This window comes from Solanum stenotomum, chromosome 5, assembly GCF_019186545.1.
Source record: "Solanum stenotomum isolate F172 chromosome 5, ASM1918654v1, whole genome shotgun sequence".
Taxonomy (NCBI): domain Eukaryota; kingdom Viridiplantae; phylum Streptophyta; class Magnoliopsida; order Solanales; family Solanaceae; genus Solanum; species Solanum stenotomum.
In genome coordinates, this window is record NC_064286.1 from 10,127,397 (window position 1) to 10,139,505 (window position 12,109).

At 33.0% G+C, this 12,109-nt stretch overlaps 1 long non-coding RNA gene and 1 pseudogene across 1 annotated transcript in view; one reads left to right on the top strand and one right to left on the bottom strand.

Moving 5' to 3' along the window:
- LOC125865248 (uncharacterized) overlaps positions 1-882 on the bottom strand; it is a 7,771-nt gene extending 6,889 nt beyond the window's left edge. Inside the window, exons 1-2 of the long non-coding RNA XR_007446331.1 lie at positions 769-882; positions 257-333 (exon numbers count right to left, since the gene is read on the bottom strand). This is a non-coding gene — a long non-coding RNA (uncharacterized LOC125865248). The remainder of the gene's footprint in view (positions 1-256; positions 334-768) is intronic.
- Positions 883-2,194: 1,312 nt separating this feature from the next.
- Positions 2,195-7,393, top strand: LOC125865235 (hyoscyamine 6-dioxygenase-like; annotated as a pseudogene).
- Positions 7,394-12,109: the final 4,716 nt, after the last annotated feature.

Sequence of the window (12,109 nt, forward strand, 5' to 3'; positions counted from 1 at the left end):
CTATGGCAACACTAGTCTAAGCCTAGACTAAGGCCAAACATACTTCAAATCAATATTATCATATACACCACCAGATATGGCTATTCAATAATATCAAGAGACATGCTGTCATAATCCAACACTTTCCCGAAATAAGGTCTAAGGCAGGAATTATAGAAATTTAGCATGCTCGACACCCGAACCCCTCCATACTCAAGCAAATCAATAAACAATTGCCTAAACATGCTCAATCTCACGAGAGAAAACCATAGCCTACCTGAAAGCCGATCACGCGTGCTCCAACTCACGGTACCGGATCTTTTCCTCTCCGAACGGTCTCCAAATGCTTCTCCACTAACAAAAGGTTAATCACCTCGTCATTACGAATATATTGACACTAAAATTATATTTTTCGGAGACGGACACAAAATCGGGTCTAAAATGGGATTGTGGGGCCCACAATTAGAATCTCGAAATCGAATCCATGAAAACATCCCAAATACCTTACTAAACTAATACCCCAAAATTTTAGCACAAACAGATGCCTAAAACACCGCAAATCAGCCACAACAATTAAAATGGACAGCCCCTTGATCACCAATTTTCGGAAAAATGAGACCCTTTCAACCCAAACAGATTATACCACGACGATCCTTGCGAAAAACTCTACAAGTTAGCCTCAAGAATGACTCAAAACGGACTTACGATGATCAAGATTTCACATTTCAAAATTCAACAATAAAACAATCCGGAAATCACCCTGGCAGTGGCTAAAAATTGATTTCTTACCTCAAACGAAGCCTCCCCTCGTGTTTCTGAGATCACCGCTAGATTCCCCTCGAAATTCTCTTGAAGTTTGCCTTTTGAAGCACCTAATTTGGACTCAAAATGAAGGAGCAATCTCAAGTTGAAGTTGAAGGAAAAAATTGGACGAATTTCGTCCTATATTCTGGAAATTTCCAGATTTCCACTCCGCTGCCACGTCACCGCCACGTCAAAATTCTACAAACCTTCAAACTCAAATTTCGATGTTTCGGACTCGTTCGGAGTCGGAAAAATACAAACCTTATATGGAATCTGATTGGAAATGATATTTCGGACTCAACGGTGAAGGCGGAATTTCCATTTGGAGCTCGCTTCGATGAAAAGTGGGTCCCACACCCAGTATCGTTTTGAGCCAGGTTCCACAACTGCCATCTAAAGCCTCGGGAAGTGAACAAAGGGTCGTTCTAGACCAAAATCAATCTTCCGAAGCTAACCTAGCTGTCAGAATTTTCATCTGAGCACGTCTTCCAAGAAGGTTGACCAAAGTCAACTTTTCAAGTTATAAAAATCTCCAAAACAGGGAAACGGGCCTAAAACCCAAACGAACGACCAGGCGACCGAACAGTCAGTGCCAGCAAGTCATAAATGACTTGGGGTCGCTACAGGAACGCTCTATACGAGGGAAAGAATTCTTAATTTAAAAATGACCTGGAGGGTCATTGCAGTTCACTAACCCAAAAGTCACATTTTAAAGCTGATGGAACTGACTGAATCCATTTTGACACTCGAAACTTCAAATGTTGACTAAAATTAACCATTTCAACTTAAAATCTTCCAAAACTCTAAAACTTTCAAAAATCTCAACTTTTTGATCCGCTTTCAAATCTAACCTCATAGATTGATCAAATACGACTCGGAGCAACTATAAAGAGGGGTAAAATGCTAAAGTTCCAGAAAATTTCAAAAATAACCTTCAGGATCATTACAGCTTGCCTTTCCCTACCCTATTATAAAGGGCTAGCCCTACCTTGTCTCGTATTCGCTATGCTTCATTGCCATCCCTAAAAGTCACCAAAATTTCTTCATTCATATGGCAAAACCTTAACATAGTTAGGTTGGGATAGATACCAACGATATATCTCATGGTCCATAGACTAGTGTTTGATTTTCTAATAATTGGATTGCCAATCAGTCCATATCATTTATGAAACATTGGGTATGTTAAGGCAACTTTTCAAATACTTGGAGGATGTTATGTGCAATTCTTTTCCCTATAAATAGTCCTTCATCTCATGTAGGAAAACAAACAAAAAAGGATTGGAGTACTAACAAGTTGAAGTTTGTTTCCTAGGTCACACATTCTATATAAATTTCTTTTTTTATGTCTATTTACTCAATTTCACTTCTTTTTGTTTTGGTTAGATTCATTCACAGAAGTAATTAGAAGAATATGGCAAACATCATCTCTAGTAAAGTAGAAGCACTTCCTCCAACTTACGTCTTTCCAATGCATGAAAGGCTACCAGCTTTAGTTCCAATTATCAAGGAAATTCCAGTCATTGATTTGGGTGAAGGACGAACTGTTATCGCTCAACAACTTGTGAAAGCTTTGGAACAATATGGCTTTTTTCAGGTTCAAGATTATTTCATGCAAATACTAGTAGTAATATTTTGGCATAATATATACATAAATGTGCCTTTTAACTTGCATTCAGTTGACATCTATGTTCTCCAACTTTGAGTCTGCACAAATAGACATTTAGGGTGTGTTTGGTATGAAGGAAAACATTTTCCCATGTTTGGTTGACTTAAATGTTTTGGAAAATGTTTTCCAAATCAACTCATTTTCCTCAAATTTAAGGAAAATGGCTTCCCTTCAAAAATTAAGGAAAACATTTTTCAAAACTCTACTTCATCCTTCAATATTTTTTTAACCATACATCGTACTCGGATTATTTTTCACCCCTACCCCCAAACCAACGCCCAACTCCCTTACCCCAAACTACCCCCAAACAAAAACAATTTTAAAAATTTTAAAATTATTTTTGAAAAATATTTCAAATTTTAAGATTTCTTTAACCTCACCCAACCTCTGCAATCTCTACCCCTCCCCACACAAAAAAAAAATTGTTTTGAAAAAATATTTCAAATTTTTAATATTTCATTTTTACCCCACCCCATACCCTGACCCCGTCCCTACCCCCAGCCAATTTTTTTATTTTTTTAAAAATATTTTTGGAAAACATTTCACATATATATTTTTTTATTTTTACACCCCCTCCCCCCCCACCACCTCACCCCACCCCCCACCCCCCGCCAGGCCACCATGTCGATTCTTTAAAAAAAATATATTATTTTTGATATTTTTTTCAAATTTTAAAAAATAATCATTTTTTATGCCACCTCCATGCCTAACTTCCCCTGCCACCCCAACCCAGACCACCCCGTCAATTTAAAAAATATATATATTTTTGAAATCTATTTCAAATTTTAAAAAGTTTCGTGTTTTTCCGCACCCTCACCCCTAACCCCCCCTCCCCACCCCTACCCAAAGCCACCCCGTCAAATTATTTTTATAGAAATTGTTTTTGAAAATATTTCAAATTTTAAAAAAAAATCATTTTTACGCCACCCCCATCTAGTTCACCCTAATCCTATCCCTAGCCACCCCCCTCGGCCACCCCGAATTTATTTTTTTGCAAAATATTTCAAAAAGTATTACTTCATCCCTACCCCCTACCCCAACCACCACCCCCGGTCAATTTTGTTTCTTTAAAGAAACTTATTTTTGAAAAATATTTTAAATTTTTAAAATTTCATTTTTTACGGTACCCCTTAGCCCCTCCCACCTCCCCATCAATATATTTTTTAAAAAAAAAAATAAAATTGAAAAATATTTCAAGGTCGAAAGTCTGGGTCAGATCTCAGGGTCGGATTTTGGAACGGTTGTGGGGATCTTTTTCTATCTCGGGTGTGAGGGTCGGATCCTAGATCAATTGTCGGGGCTAATTTTCGGGTGAAAAATTATTTTCCTAAAAAGTGTTTTCTAGTCTTAAGCCAAAAATAAAAGATATTTTCTAGAAAATATTTTTCATTCACCAACCAAACATCAAAAAATATTTTCTACTCACCAACCACACATTAGAAAATAAGTTAAAAATCCACTTATTTTCCAAGAAAACAAATTCTAGAAAAACATTTTCCCTCATACCAAACACACCCTTAAACTTGTACTGAAGAAGTAGGCACACACGTCTTACGTGGCATGTTACACATAGGATGCCCTGTATGACATATGTGTCTATTTGTTCACTTTTGTATAAGTTTGAATGTCTACTTGTGCATACTCAAACTTGGAGGACATAGATGCCAACTGAAGTCAAGTTAAAAGACATATTTATGTATTAAACCTAATAGTTTATATATATGTATATTAAATAAGATGAACTCGAATTGAGACACAATAGAATGATAAAAACAGGTAACTAATCATGGGGTACCGGAAGATCTAATGGACGAGGCAATAAAAGTGTACGAAGAATTTTTCAATTTGCCAGTGGAAGAGAAGGAAAACTAAGCAAATGAAGGAGAAACACTCTATACCAGCAAAATCCCAAGCATTATAATTCAAAGGAGCATAAATATCGGAAGGAAGTCTTGGAATACAACTGTAATATTGATGGACAAGATAAAAAAACATGGCCTAGTAACCCTCCAAAATATAGGTACCTATTTTTTTCTTCTATGTACTATTATCAATTTCTTACTAATTATGGCAACTTGTAGATGGGTTTTATACTAAAGGGGTCATTTGGTAGCTGATTAGAACTTCGTAGGTATTAGAAAACATGCATTAGTTATGAGAGAATCTATTTATTATTTTCTACCTAAGTTAGTTATGACTAGGATCAGTGACGTATGCAAGATTTTTCATAAGCGGTGTCACCTTTTAAAATAAAATAATGTAAGCCATATTTTGTTAAAAAAATACAAATAAAACACAATTCATGTATATTAATATATTTTTTCTAAAAAAATAAAATAAAAAACACATTATAATTTTTTTCAATGAGCTTTTTTATATATATATAAAATGTATTCAAATTAATCTCCTTAATAATATAATACTAAATATTTGTTTATACAAACAAAATACCAAATAATTACTAAACAATGAAGGTCAAAGAAAAAAACATAAAAAATTAAATGTTTGTTTATACAAACAAAGCACCAAACAATTACTAAATAAAGAAGGTCACAAAAATAAAACCATAAAAAATGAGGAAGGGTTGAACGCGGAACCTAGCCTAAGGAATTTGAGTACCAAAAACAACCTAAGCTACGCTTTCTTTTGTTTAAATGGTGTCACTTATATTATATATAAGCCCTCTATGTTTGCTTCTGTTTCTTAATTGTATATACCTAGTTAGCATTCTTTTTCTGACAAAGCACTGTCACGTGACACCCCTTTCCCCTTCCTAAATCTGCTCCAGAATAGGAGGGCCATGGCACCCAGCTCAGTTGGAAAGGCCTAACCTGATATGAGAAGTAAGATTAAGCTCGTTGACTAGGGTTGACATCAAAATCTAGTCTTCGAGACCCCTTAACGTAAGAAAGTCATGGAGTGCATAAGCCCCTATGGATACAAGGACGACTTTCTTGTGGTAATTATTGCGAATGAGCAAGTAGGGGGGCAGCAACTAAAGAGGTAGCGAGATTGACTGCAAAGGGGTTACTTATTCATGTATTATTTATTCCACTTTCTCTTCTGTAAAAAATTATACATAAATTTCCTCATATCTTACACATGTATTAGTCATGAGGATTTCTAAATTGCAAACCAAACACTTTATATTTTCATGTGAAAGTTAAATATGAGAATGAACTTTCAGGGAGGTTATTGGTGCGTATTCATCTAAAATAAGAGAGTTGAGCATGATCATCTTTGATTTGGTAAGGGAAGGACTAGACTTGGAGGAAGACTACTTTGGCAAAGAACATGAGCAGAAAATGATTGTCCATCACTTTCCAGTATGCCCAGATCCAAGTTCAACCTTGGGAATGGATGGACATTGTGATCCTAATCTCATAACCATTTACCAATAACAAGTATATGGCCTTCAAATACTGAAGAATGAGGAATGGATTGGTGTGGAACCTCTACCTCATGCATTTGTTGTCAATTTCGGTCTCCCAATAATGGTAATATTTCTTTTAACTTTCATTTATGAATGATACATAGACATCCTTTAATTTGACTTCAGCTGACATCTATGCCCTCCAATTTTTGGGGTGCAGAAGTAAACACTTAAACTTGTAAAAAATTAAACAAGTAGACAAATTAGACGTGTCCTATGTGACATAATACATGTAGGACTCCACGTAGAATACAAAATTGTCATATATGATGTTATGTAGGACGAAGGAGTCTATTTTTTCAATTTTATACAAGTTTAAGTGTCTATTTGTTAACACATAACGGTAAAGGTCACAGTTGTCAGATGAAGCCAAGTTAAAGGTCATGTTTATGTATCATGCCTTTTATTTTATGGTATAATACATTAACGTGACCTATCATCTGACATCTATGCCCTTTAACTTTAGGTGAGCAAATGTAGATACTTAAACATAGAGTTGAACAATAGATACACATGTCCTACTTGTATTATGCCACATTGCGTGTGTCTATTTGTTAACTTTATACAACTTTAAGTGTCTACTTGTCCAAATCCAAAGTAGGAGGGCATAAATAACAGTTGATGCCAAGTTAAAGAGCTTATTTATGTATCATGCCTTTATTTATTCCATTTTGTTTTATTTTATGTGTCCTTGTTAATTTGAATGAGTATGAAATTTTAAATTAATTGTAAAATTGGTTTTGAATCTATATTTCTTAAACTAAAGGTATATATAACATTGACATAGTACAAAACGGTGCCTTTTAATTTGGCCTATCTGATATTTATTTCCTTCAATTTTGGGTGTGCACAAGTACACTTAAACTTGTATAGAGTTGAACAAGTAAACATACACGTCCTACTTGCGTTCTACGTGACAATTTACATCCTACATGTCATCCTATGTGGCGTATGCAACGTAGACATGTGTCTCTACTAATTCAACTCTATATAAATTTAAATGTTTACTAGTACACCCCCATAATTGAAGGGCATAAATAACATATGAGGCTAAGTTAAAAGACATAATTATATTTCATAATTGTAACATTATTTCCAAATATCTTTTACGGTCTAAACATGTCATGTTGTTCACATAAAAAAAAAATTAAAGGTGAAATGGGATGATTAATATTAAAAACTAACTAACTATAGGACCAAAGTGAACAACAAATAAAAATAAAAATTGTATGACTTGTCTATTGTTGTATAAATACAGGTAATGACTAATGACCAATGGGAAGATGGAAAGTGTTGCACATCGATTGGTGCCAAATACAACTCAAACATGTACAGGCATTGGTACTTATTTTTGTCCAGCAAATATTGTTGACCTTACAAAATCATTTGTTGGTCCGGACAATCCTCCATTGTTTAAACCCTTCAAATGGGACACTGATTTTTTTCCACATTATGCCAACAAGAAATCAGTATACCACGCAGCATTGGAGGCTTTCAAAATCTATGCTTAAACATTTTAATTTCCACCAAAATAAGTGTTTTAAATTAATTTACAATTACTATATGTAATTGGTTACCTAGGTTTGAATCGAGCTTGTTATTCATTCATGAATAAGAAACTTTTGATTCTAACCAATTTGTTTGTTGTATCTTGAGTTTAAAAAAAAAAAGATAAATCAAGACTTTTGAAATTTGTAAGCATAAAATAACAAAATATTTGGATGGTGTGAAACTTTTAAGACTTGTTATTTTTAATGTTCCAAAATATTTACTCCTATATGACTGAAAGTACTTTTAAGACTTGTCAGTTTTGGTCTGCCAATTGACATAATTATCGGGCAAGAGTTCTTCCAGAAGTGTCACATGCTGATCGACTCTTACCACCAATCACTCTCGGTCATGGAACAAGGATCATGTATGGGCCCCTCAGTGGCGTAGCCAGGATTCTTATGAAGGGGGTCCAACCTTTAAATAGTAATTTTTTAAAAAAAATGATGATTTATAGAGATTCTACTTTTAGTAATATTATGATATAATTTGGGAAATGGGTCTCTTATTTATAGAGAAAGAAAACATTATTCCGAAAGGAAAATGTATTAAAATTTAAGAAAATCTTATTCCACAAAGGAAAAAGGTATTAAAATATAAGGAAATCTTATTCCACAAAGAAAATGTATTAAAATTTAAAGAAATAATTCTATTTTAATTGAAAAAAAAATCTTTATTGCAGGTAAGATTCAAACTTGGGTCACTCAAGACAAGCGTGACAATATTTACCACCAAGCTACTGAACATATATGTTAAACTTACACATGTTTATTTACTTACAAACTACAAGAAGGCAAAATAATAATAGAAAAATGAAAACGCTCATGCGGGGAATCGAACTGCGGCAACGAGTGGACTTGTGACAACTCTAGCCATCTCCTCTACATATTACTTTGTTGTTTTAGGGTGTCCAAAATACCATATATAGCAATATAAGTCAAAACTTTACGTGTATATATCGTATAATTTTTCGACGAAGGGTGTCCAATTGGACACCCTGGGGACAAGGTGGCTCCGCCCCTGGGGCCCCTAGTTAAGGTACCTAAGACAGAAGGACAATCTCAATTATCGGTCATGTAGCTCGTGACTGGCCTTAAAAAGGGGGAGTCAATGCTCATAGCGACCATTATAAGTGTGAGTAAAGACAATGGTTCTGAAGGGACTTTGCCACCACGCATAGAGAATTCTGGTTCTAGAACAGAACAAAGATGTGATGCATGAGGAGTTGCCAAACCACTTACATCCTAGGCACGAGGTGGATCATAAGATTGACGCTATCATGCCAACCCCTTTACGACATCCGTGATGGTATCAAGGATCTTATGCAACATACTGGAGGGTCTACATGCCCAAGTTTGAAACTATTAGGCATAAGATCATGTAGGAAAGTCATGGCACGTTGTAGGTTGGTCACCCGGGGAAGGTTACATGCACAAGGGCATTGATCAAGTCAATGTAATACTGGTCGCGCAAGATGAAAGACAATATCTGGAAGTTCATGCAGCAGCAATGTGCCACAGTGATTGCAACATCAGGCGACGAAGAGTGTCATGACCCCAATGTCATCATTCTACTTAGGCACCATGGGGCATAAAGTTATCCATGTGGAAGACTTACATAGCAAGAAGGCTAGTCCATAGTAGAATGTTCTAGAGACATGTGGAGGATTCACATGGTTGATCCTAGAATTCCACATATTTGCAGGGAAGATCCTTGGAATCTTCTAGTTATGTAGAAGATTCTAGAAAAAATGACTTTGTAAATATGTAGGGATTTAAGTAACAACTATTATTGACATATTATCCCCCAAGTAAGTAGTATAAATAGAGGGACACCAATTTGTAAAATAGCCAAGTAAATCTTCCGAGTTTGAGTAATACAAAACCTTCTTAAGCAATTCTCTTATTTCTTCATTCCCTTTGCGATCTAGTGTAAAAAAGACTTATTTATGCTTGTAAGATTGTGAAAGATTCGTAAGTGAGTTGTCAAGTACTGTACGGTGTGCTTAGTTGAAGTCTAAGAACATGACACAATGTTGTACATTTATAACATATGTGGCAGCCTTGTCTTACAACCAATAACCTGTCGTTATTTTTCGCAATCAAGGCCAATCAAAGCTAAAGTGCAATTGACATCAACAATTGCATAGGCAATTCAAAATTTGAAAATACAAAGATGCCACAAGAATAAAGGGATCTTCCCAAAAGCAATTACACAAAGAAAACTGCCCCATGTGCGCGAAATGTACCACTATAACAAAAGGTACTTTTAGTGGCAATAAGTAAATTGCCACTAATACATTATATAATCTATACTATTCCCGACATTTAAATTTTAGCCAGTAAAAGAAGTACTTTTAGTGACAGTTAAAAATAAAAAGTAATAGAGTGAAAATCAATTGTAATTATTTTTACTTCCCCCAATTCCTTTTTACTTCGAATTTTCCTCCATCTTCACCCTTCAATGAAATCAGCACAACGACGATGGAAATCAACACGATAACGACAAATTAGATCAATTAATAGATAATATATCTAAAATAGAATATAAATATATTCAATATTTAAAAATACAATGAATAACGAGAATAACAAATATAGACAAAAACTTACTGAAATAATTATAGCGAAAAGACAAGAATTAGCACATAGGCAAAGTAGACTTAACAGTAATATATTCGCAGGAACTTGTAAAAAATCTATAGTAGCACAAAGGAAAACTATTTTATATCTACAGATAGAGATAGAAAGTTTAGAATATAAATTTCAACACAATCTATAAATGAATAAGGAAGAATATGCCATAGACGAAAAAATATATGAAAACTATGACGGATTAAAAATAAAGATAATATTTTCTAATCTAGGAAGAAGATACAAAAAAATAGGTGACAATATAAGTTTAATGTTAGAAAAAGAAACGGTAAAACTAGAAGATAGTTTAACTGCTATGATAAGAATAACAAAAGAAAATGAAGAAATAGATAGAAAAACGGAAATTGAAAAAATAAAACAACAAGCAAAAAAGGAAGTACAACAATTAGAAGAAGTAAAAAATACTAAAATAATAGAACTAGAAAAAGAACTGACAATATTAAAAGAAATGTATGAAATTAAACAAAAAAAAAAGAACAAAAAACAAAATTAGCAAATGAGATAAATAAATTTAAAGAAAAATTGCAATTAGAAGAAAAACTAGAAGAAAAAGAAGAAAATAACCAAGATAATCTACCTGAAATAAGAATTGATGAAATAAATGACGATGATCTAGATGTACAACATTCAAAAACAAGCGAAACATATACGGAACATTTAACATACAATGAATTTAGAAGTAAATACAGGAGACATAGACATAGATGAAAAACCTAGTACATCAGGAATAAAAAACCCAAAAAATTTAAAATATTATAATACAAACTATGAACAATATGATAAAGAAAAAACTATATGGGATAAAAGATTGAATAAAAAATGGACACCTAAACCAATAACTGAACAACATGATTTTTTAAATTTAGACTGTGTAGCAGATATAAATAAAACAATTCAATTATGGATGGGATATATATCAAAACAATTAATAGATAACAAAATAGGAATAATAGAAACACCAGGATATATAGAAAGAACACTTATAGGAACAGTAAAATTATGGCTACAAAATTTATCAGATGAAAGTTTAAAAACTCTAAGAAGTAATAAAAAATCTAATGGTGAATTAGCTACTACAACTATGGAAATATTATATAAGTACAAAGTAGCTATAAGAAATGAATTTAGTAGTATGACAACAGAAGTAGAAGAACAAAATAAAGAAAAAATCATAAATCGAAATCTAATGACAAAATTAGCAATATGTAATATGTGTTATATAGATGAATATACATGTGCATTTAGAGAATATTATTATAAAGGAACATATAGCACAGAAGAAAGTAAGGAAATAAGAAAATTATATTTTACAACCAGAACCTTTTAATTCAAAAGTAATAAAAAGTTGGAATGAAGCAGGATTAACAGATACCTTAGGAGCTAGAATAAAATTCTTACAACGATGGTTTATAGAACAATGTGAAAAAAATAAAGAAGAAATAAAACTGGAAAAAATACTAGTAAAAAACTTAGCATGTTGCAAAAATAAAACGGCACCCCAATGTGGTTGTACGGACAAATACTATAAAAAGAGATATAACAAAAAATATAGATCAAAATATAAATATAAAAAACCAAGAAGAAGGTACTATGTAAAAAACTACAAAACCAAAAGACCATATAGACCAAAAAGAAAACTAATGGAATGTACCTGTTATAATTGTGGAAAATTAGGACATATAACTAGAGATTGTAAATTACCTAAAGATCCAAAGAAAAAACAAATATCAGAAATAATAATAGACAATGACAAATATACGCAGATAGAGTACGTAGATTATGAATTAGAAAGTGAAGATAGTATATATGAATTATTAGAAAACGAAACAGACGAAATGGAAAATAATCCATTAATAGAATCAGATAATGAATATTATATCAATGACTGAAACAGATATACAAATAATAACTAAAGAAAAATATCAAGATGAAGAATTAGCAGAACAAAAAATAATATTTGATAATAATATATTTGAATAAATAAAAGGAAAAGAATTAGACCTAAGCGTAGAAAAAATATTCGAA